Here is a 7905-nt window from a genome sequence, read left to right as displayed (position 1 = left end):
GTGCTGGGGTTTCCATGGTTACAGGTACATAATCCGGTGTTGGATTGGAAATCTATGTCTGTGACTAGTTGGGACTGTGATTGTGCTATTGACTTGATTCCAGGCTGTAAGTTTCCTAAGGGCCGACTTTTCAACCTGTCTGTGCCTGAACATGCCGCCATGCGGAGCTATGTAAAGGAGTCTTTGGAGAAGGGGCATATTCGACCATCTTCTTCTCCATTAGGAGCAGGTTTTTTTTTTTTGTTGCCAAGAAGGATGGCTCCTTGAGACCCTGTATTGATTACACTGGTCAACAGCATTTTTGGTGCCAAAGATATTTCATCGAATTTAGGGTATTTTTGGGGTGCTGATTCTGAATATGTCATCAGTTTTGCCAGATTGGCTCAAGTTTTTGAGATTTTTGGTATCTTATTTATAGCACTTGTTGGTAAATGCGACGCATCATCTCATTAATTTCTTTGGATTAGTACTTGAACTGAGCAGTTCTCAATATAGTTTTGTGTTAATTAGTGTTCTAAAAGTTTGTTCATAGCTTGATTTTTGCACTAACTTTATGTTGTTGTCTGTTTTCCAGTGAAAAGCATGAACTCATCAAGAAGAAGTTGTCTTAACGATCCAGACTCATTCTGTTACATTTGTGGTGAATACACACTGCCAAAACATAGAAGAAACATAACAGACTTCGTAAAAAAAGTGTATTTTGCCTATTTTGGGGTTATGCTTGGGGACCAAGACAAGTTTTGGGCACCACACATAGTGTGCAAAGCATGTATCGAATTATTACGAAAATGGAGCAAAGGACAAAGAAAAAGCTTCAAATTTGGTGTTCCAATGGTGTGGAGAGAGCCAAAAAATCATCATGATGACTGTTATTTATGGTAAACACAGGTACAGGCACATCTTCACAATGAGGGACAGGCCTTCTTGCAGATTCCATGTTACTCCCATTTTCGTTTCTTATGCTTATTGAATCCTTTCACTTGCACTGCACAGAAATAACAGTCATCATGATGATTTTTTGGCTCTCTCCACACCATTGGAACACCAAATTTGAAGCTTTTTCTTTGTCCTTTGCTCCATTTTCGTAATAATTCGATACATGCTTTGCATACTATGTGTGGTGCCCCAAACTTGTCTTGGTCCCCAAGCATAACCCCAAAATAGGCAAAATACACTTTTTTTACGAAGTCTGTTATGTTTCTTCTATGTTTTGGCAGTGTGTATTCACCACAAATGTAACAGAATGAGTCTGGATCGTTAAGACAACTTCTTCTTGATGAGTTCATGCTTTTCACTGGAAAACAGACAACAACATAAAGTTAGTGCAAAAATCAAGCTATGAACAAACTTTTAGAACACTAATTAACACAAAACTATATTGAGAACTGCTCAGTTCAAGTACTAATCCAAAGAAATTAATGAGATGATGCGTCGCATTTACCAACAAGTGCTATAAATAAGATACCAAAAATGTCAAAAACTTGAGCCAATCTGGCAAAATTGATAGCATATTCAGAATCAGCACCCCAAAAATACCCCAAATTCATTAAAATATTTTGGACACCAGAAAAAATTTTTTTTTTTGTTGACCTGTGTTATCGCCTCTTGAATAAGATCACGGTCAAATTCCAATACCCTTTGCCTTTGCTTTCTGATTTGTTTGCCAGAATTAAGGGGGCTAGTTGGTTTAATAAGATTGACCTTCGAGGGGCATATAATCTGGTTCGTATTAAGCAAGGTGATGAATGGAAAACTGCGTTTAATACGCCCGAGGGCCATTTTGAGTATCTTGTGATGCCATTCGGACTCTCTAATGTCCCATCTGTGTTTCAGTCCTTCATGCATGATATTTTTCGGAATTATCTTGATAAATTCATGATTGTATATTTGGATGATATTTTGATTTTTTCCGATGATTGGGAGTCTCATGTGAAACAAGTCAGGATGGTATTTCCGGTCCTTCGTGATAATGCCTTGTTTGTGAAGGGGTCTAAGTGCCTCTTTGGAGTACAGAAGGTTTCTTTTTTGGGCTTAATTTTTTCTCCATCATCTATAGAAATGGATCCGGCTAAGGTTCAGGCCATTTATGATTGGATCCAGCCCACATCCGTGAAGAGCCTTCAGAAATTATTGGGCTTTGCTAATTTTTATCGCCGTTTCATTGCCAACTTCTCCAGTGTGGTTAAACCCCTGACCGATTTGACGAGGAAGGGCGCTGATGTAGCTAATTGGTCCTCTGAGGCCGTTTCTGCCTTTCAGGAGCTTAAGCGCCGATTTACTTCTGCCCCTGTGTTGCGTCAGCCGGATGTTTCTCTTCCTTTTCAGGTTGAGGTTGACGCTTCTGAGATTGGGGCAGGGGCCGTTTTGTCTCAGAGGAATTCTAATGGTTCCTTGATGAAACCGTGTGCCTTCTTTTCTCGAAAGTTTTCGCCTACGGAACGCAATTATGATGTCGGCAATCATGAGTTGTTGGCTATGAAGTTGGCATTTGAGGAGTGGCGACTTTGGCTTGAGGGGGCCAAGCACCGTATTGTGGTCTTGACCGATCATAAGAATCTGATTTACCTCGAGTCTGCCAAACGGCTGAATCCTAGACAGGCCCGATGGTCCCTCTTTTTCTCCCGTTTTGATTTTGTTGTCTCGTATCTTCCAGGTTCTAAGAATGTTAAGGCTGATGCCCTCTCTAGGAGTTTCTTGCCTGATTTCCCTGGGATTCTTGAGCCGGTTGGTATTCTTAAGGAGGGGGTGATTCTTTCTGCCATCTCCCCTGATTTGCGACGGGCTCTTCAGGAGTTTCAGGTTGATAAACCTGATCGCTGTCCAGCGGGGAAACTGTTTGTTCCTGACAGATGGACTAGTAAAGTGATTTCTGAGGTTCACTGTTCTGTGTTGGCTGGCCATCCTGGGATTTTTGGTACCAGAGATTTGGTTAGTAGGTCCTTTTGGTGGCCTTCTTTGTCACGGGATGTGCATTCTTTTGTGCAGTCCTGTGGGACTTGTGCGCGGGCCAAGCCTTGCTGCTCCCGCGCCAGTGGGTTGCTTTGGCCTTTGCCGGTCCCTGAGAGGCCTTGGACGCATATTTCTATGGATTTTATTTCTGATCTTCCTGTTTCCCAGAGGATGTCTGTTATCTGGGTGGTCTGGGACCGGTTTTCTAAGATGGTTCATTTGGTACCTTTGCCTAAGTTGCCCTCCTCTTCTGAGTTGGTTCCATTGTTTTTTCAGCATGTGGTTCGTTTGCATGGCATTCCGGAGAATATTGTGTCCGATAGAGGTTCCCAGTTTGTTTCTAGGTTTTGGCGGTCCTTTTGTGCGAAGCTGTGCATTGATTTGTCTTTTTCTTCCGCATTTCATCCTCAGACAAACGGCCAAACCGAGTGAACTAACCAGACTTCGGAAACTTATTTGAGATGCTTTGTGTCTGCCGATCAGGATGATTGGGTGGCTTTCTTGCCATTAGCCGAGTTTGCCCTTAATAATCGGGCTAGTTCTGCTACCTTGGTGTCACCATTCTTTTGTAATTCTGGGTTTCATCCTCGTTTTTCTTCAGGGCAGGTTGAGTCTTCTGATTGTCCTGGGGTGGACTCTGTGGTTGACAGGTTGCAGCAGATTTGGGCTCATGTTGTAGACAATTTGGTGTTGTCTCAGGAGGAGGCTCAGCGTTTTGCCAACCGTCGTCGGCCTGTGGGTTCCCGGCTTCGGGTTGGGGATTTGGTCTGGTTGTCTTCTCGTCATGTTCCTATGAAGGTTTCTTCCCCTAAGTTCAAGCCTCGGTTTATTGGTCCTTATAGGATTTCTGAGATTATCAATCCAGTGTCTTTTCGTTTGGCCCTTCCAGCCTCTTTTTCCATCCATAATGTTTTTCATAGATCTTTGTTGCGGAAATATGTGGTGCCCGTGGTTCCCTCTGTTGATCCTCCTGCCCCGGTGTTGATTGATGGGGAGTTGGAGTATGTTGTGGAGAAGATCTTGGATTCTCGTTTTTCTAGACGGAGGCTTCAGTATCTTGTCAAGTGGAAGGGTTATGGCCAGGAGGATAATTCTTGGGTTGTTGCCTCCGATGTTCATGCTGATGATTTGGTTTTGCCTTCCATTTGGCTCGTCCGGATCGGCCTGGGGGCTCTGGTGAGGGTTCGGTGACCCCTCCTCAAGGGGGTGGAACTGTTGTGAATTCTGTTGTGGGTTCTGCTCTTGGGCTCCCTCCGGTGGTTATGAGTGGTAGTGCTGCTATTTGTCCTTCACAACAGTCATCAGCTGCTTCCACTTTGGATGGGGCTATTTAGTCTGGCTCCTGCCTTTAGTGAGTGCCAGTTGTCCATTGTTTTCTAGGGATCCACATCTCTGCTTGGTTTCTCCTTCTGGATTGTCCAAATCATCAAAGATAAGTCCTGGCTCTGTTTTTGCAGTCCACATGCGGTGGACTTAATAGTTCTGTGAATTGCTATGTTTTTTCTTGTCCAGCTTTGTCTGTGTTAAGATTTATTCAGCCAAGTTGGAAGCTCTGGAGTCACAGAGTTACCCTCCATGCCTTTAGTTAGGTGTGGAGATTTTTGTATTCTCTGTGGTGGATTTTGTAGTATTTTTTATACTGACCACACAGTACTCTTTCCTGTCTTTTCTTTCTAGGTAGCGTGGCCTCCTTTGCTAAATTCTGTTTTCAGTCTGCGTTTGTAATTTCCCTCTCCTCTCACAGTCAATATTTGTGGGGGGCTGCCTTTCCTTTGGGAATTTTCTCTGAGGCAAGATAGTATTCCTGTTTCTTTCTTTAGGTGTAATTAGTCCTCCGGCCGTGACGAGGTGTCTAGGGAGTGACAGGAACATCCCACGGCTACTTCTAGTTGATGTGTTAAGTTCAGGGTCTGCGGTCATTATAGAGGCCACCTACTCCAGAGCTCGTCCATGCTGCTCCTAGGCCACCAGTTCATAACAGATTCCACCATGAGTCTGGTTGTCTGCATAGATCGTCGTTTGCGTCAGGGGGAGCATGAGACGCCGCCTGTGGGAGAGGGTTTAGGTTCACGTGAGGTTGCTGCAGGTGAGCCCTCGGAACCTATGCAAATCGCAGGGGTGTCACATGTCAAGCGTCAAGCTCCTGAGCTCAGGAAGCAGGGAGCCTGTTTTTACTGTGGTAAAACTGGTCATTTTATTTACATCTGTCCTCTGCTGTCTAAGAAAAACGCAACGGCGGAAAACTGCTAGGCTCAGAGGGTGTGGAGGAGTCCAATCTGAGCTTATGTATATCCTCCATGGTGGTTTCTCAATGCATGCTCCCTGCTAAGGTATTTATTGCTGGCAGTGAGCTGCCAATTACTGTTTTTGTGGATAGTGGTTCAGCCACAAATCTCATTGATGAGGAGTTTGCGCGCACAGCAGGTTTTAGGATTGAAAAACTGTCTCATCCTATCCGCGTGGTCACCATCAATACTGCTCCTCTCTCTCAGGGGGAGATTACTGAATTTGTGGCTGAGGTGAAACTCCACATTGGGGTTCTACATTCCAAGTGGGTTACATGTAAGGTGCTCAGGAATCTTCCTACTCAGGTGGTTTTGGGTTTTCCTTGGTTGTCTATGCACAACCCGGTAATTGACTGGAAAACTCAGGACATAATTAAGTGGAGCGAGTTCTGCCAGGAGAATTGCCTGGCCACATGTGTGGCTGCGGTGACTTCAAGCGTTCCGGAGTCACTTCTGGATTTTGTGGATGTGTTCTCTGAAAAGGGTTGTTCAGAGTTGCCGCCACATCGTCTGTTATGACCCCAATGGCAGAGGGTCTCAGAAATAATTACTAAGTCTGCAAACACAAAAAACCAGCTCGTAGGGCAGTGGTAACTGAGCTGACCATATATCTAATCCTAGCACCACAAATAGCAGCAGCCGGGGAACGTGCCTACGTTGGTTCTAGATGTCTCGCGCCAGCCGGAGAACTAACTAACCCTAGAAGGGAAAAGAAAGACCTTTCTTGCCTCCAGAGAAAAGACCCCAAAAGTTGGAAACAAGCCCCCAACAAATAATAACGGTGAGGTAAGAGGAAAAGACAAACGTAAGAATGAGCTAGGTATTTAGCAAAGAGAGGCCCACTAGCTAATAGCAGAATAAGTAAGATGACTTATATGGTCAGCAAAAACCCTATCAAAATATCCACGCTGGATATTCAAGAACCCCCGAACCGTCTAACGGCCCGGGGGGAGAACACCAGCCCCCTAGAGCTTCCAGCAGAGTCAGGAATCACATTTAGTACAAGCTGGACAAAAATAAGAGCAAAGCAAATAACCAAAAAACAAAGAAGCAGGACTTAGCTTAATTTAGCACGAACCAAGACCAGCAGACAGGAGCAAACAGAAAGGATCTGATTACAACGATGCCAGCACTGGACTAAGGATCCAGGAAGCTTATATAGCAACACCCCTGGACTAACGACCCAGGTGGGTGCCAAACTGAGGAAAGACAATCCCAGAGTCATATCACAAGTAACCACAAGAGGGAGCCAAAAAGTCTAATTCACAACAGTACCCCCCCCTTAAGGAGGGGTCACCGAACCCTCACCAAGACCACCAGGGCGATCAGGATGAGCAGCGTGAAAGGCACGAACTAAATCGGCCGCATGCACATCAGAAGCAACCACCCAGGAATTATCCTCCTGACCATAGCCCTTCCACTTGACCAGATACTGAAGCCTCCGTCTGGAGAGACGAGAATCCAAGATCTTCTCCACCACATACTCCAACTCGCACTCAACCAACACCGGAGCAGGAGGCTCAACAGATGGAACCACAGGTACAACGTACCGCCGCAACAAAGACCTATGGAACACGTTGTGAATGGCAAACGACACCAGAAGATCCAAGCGAAAGGACACAGGATTAAGGATTTCCAATATCTTGTAAGGACCGATGAAGCGAGGCTTAAATTTAGGAGAGGAGACCTTCATAGGAACAAATCGAGAAGACAGCCATACCAAATCCCCAACACGAAGTCGGGGACCCACACCGCGGCGGCGGTTGGCAAAACGCTGAGCCTTCTCCTGTGACAACTTTTAGTTGTCCACCACATGATTCCAGATCTGCTGCAACCTATCCACCACAGAATCTACCCCAGGAAAGTCAGAAGGCTCCACATGTCCCGAGGTAAAACGAGGATGGAAACCAGAGTTGCAGAAAAATGGCGAAACCAAAGTAGCGGAACTAGCCCGATTATTAAGGGCAAACTCAGCCAACGGCAAGAAGGTCAACCAATCATCCTGATCTGCCGAAACAAAACAGCTCAAATAAGCCTCCAGAGTCTGATTAGTTCGCTCCGTTTGTCCATTAGTCTGAGGATGAAAGGCAGACGAAAACGACAAATCAATGCCCATCCTAGCACAAAAGGATCGCCAGAACCTGGAAACAAACTGGGATCCTCTGTCAGACACAATATTCTCAGGAATGCCGTGTAAACGAACCACATTCTGAAAGAACACAGGAACCAGATCGGAAGAGGAAGGCAGCTTAGGCAAAGGCACCAAATGGACCATTTTAGAAAAGCGATCACATACCACCCAGATGACAGACATGCCCTGAGACACCGGGAGATCTGAAATGAAATCCATGGAAATGTGTGTCCAAGGCCTCTTCGGGACAGGCAAGGGCAAGAGCAACCCGCTGGCACGAGAACAGCAAGGCTTAGCTCGAGCACAAGTACCACAGGACTGCACAAATGACCGCACATCCCGTGACAAGGAAGGCCACCAAAAGGACCTAGCCACCAGATCTCTGGTGCCAAAAATTCCCGGATGCCCTGCCAACACCGAGGAATGAACCTCGGAAATGACTCTGCTGGTCCACTTATCAGGAACAAACAGTCTGTCAGGTGGACAAGAGTCAGGTCTACCAGCCTGAAATCTCTGCAAAACACGTCGCAAATTAGGAGA

General features: G+C 45.6%; 1 long non-coding RNA gene across 1 annotated transcript in view; it reads right to left on the bottom strand.

The window, feature by feature from the left end:
- Nucleotides 1–1212: 1212 nt before the first annotated feature.
- LOC143818148 (uncharacterized) overlaps nucleotides 1213–7905 on the bottom strand; it is a 123366-nt gene continuing 116673 nt past the window's right edge. The window contains exon 3 of the long non-coding RNA XR_013224344.1: nucleotides 1213–1294. This is a non-coding gene — a long non-coding RNA (uncharacterized LOC143818148). The remainder of the gene's footprint in view (nucleotides 1295–7905) is intronic.

Source organism: Ranitomeya variabilis, chromosome 3, assembly GCF_051348905.1.
Source record: "Ranitomeya variabilis isolate aRanVar5 chromosome 3, aRanVar5.hap1, whole genome shotgun sequence".
Classification (NCBI taxonomy): domain Eukaryota; kingdom Metazoa; phylum Chordata; class Amphibia; order Anura; family Dendrobatidae; genus Ranitomeya; species Ranitomeya variabilis.
The sequence above is the reverse complement of the archived record's forward strand: the minus strand, read 5'-3'. Positions and strand labels throughout refer to the sequence as shown.